The sequence below is a fragment of the Terrapene carolina genome, unplaced genomic scaffold (assembly GCF_002925995.2).
Source record: "Terrapene carolina triunguis isolate 2854851 unplaced genomic scaffold, T_m_triunguis-2.0 Scaffold5, whole genome shotgun sequence".
Classification (NCBI taxonomy): Eukaryota; Metazoa; Chordata; order Testudines; family Emydidae; genus Terrapene; species Terrapene triunguis.
This window is the reverse complement of record NW_020664356.1, coordinates 978-1,680: the sequence shown is the minus strand read 5'-3', so window position 1 is coordinate 1,680 and position 703 is coordinate 978. Positions and strand designations below refer to the sequence as shown.

Sequence of the window (703 nt, the reverse complement as noted above, 5' to 3'; positions counted from 1 at the left end):
CCTAAGGGAGCACCTGGATTTGAACCAGGGACCTCTTGATCTGCAGTCAAATGCTCTACCACTGAGCTATACTCCCTCTGATAGTAGAGTATTGGAGCCAGTCATTTTGAGGATTAGGAAGGACACACCCTAGTTCAAAGAGCTCCTCTTATGTTCCCAGCCATGGGTGGTTTAATAAAGGGGTTCTAGTAAATATTAGACATGCATGGAAAGACCACACCTTGCACAAGCCCCTCCCCTGCTCGGTCTCACCAGAGCACAACTACTACTTACCTGGGACCACACCCTGCTCCCCAGCTCTGTGCCACTTCACCTCGCCAGCATTGCTCCAAACCCTTAAAGGCACAGGGCACATGTAAATAGAATCCACTAATCCCCAGAGTGTTCATTAAGGAACTGCCAGATAATCCCGTTCTGACCAGAAACACGGAGCTCCCGACTCTGATTTAGAAACACAGAGCTCCTGGGAGTGTCAGACACACCCCTGTGCCCGGCAGCAGAGCGGGGCCCTGGCACCGAGCAGGGCCCATAATGCACAGGTCCCTTTTTTATATTTTGCACAATTGTGGTTTAGTGGGAGAATTCTTGTCTCCCATCCAGCAGGCCTGGGCTTAATTCACAGCCAATGCCGAGCTGAGTTTTCTGAGCAAAGGCTGAAGGAACTGGGTATGTTTAGTTTGCAAAAGAGGAGATTCAGGAAGGA

General features: G+C 50.2%; 1 non-coding gene across 1 annotated transcript; it reads right to left on the bottom strand.

Annotated features, from left to right (window-relative positions):
* Nucleotides 1–4: 4 nt before the first annotated feature.
* Nucleotides 5–76, bottom strand: TRNAC-GCA. The gene has a single exon. It is a non-coding gene; the product is annotated as a tRNA-Cys (tRNA).
* Nucleotides 77–703: the final 627 nt, after the last annotated feature.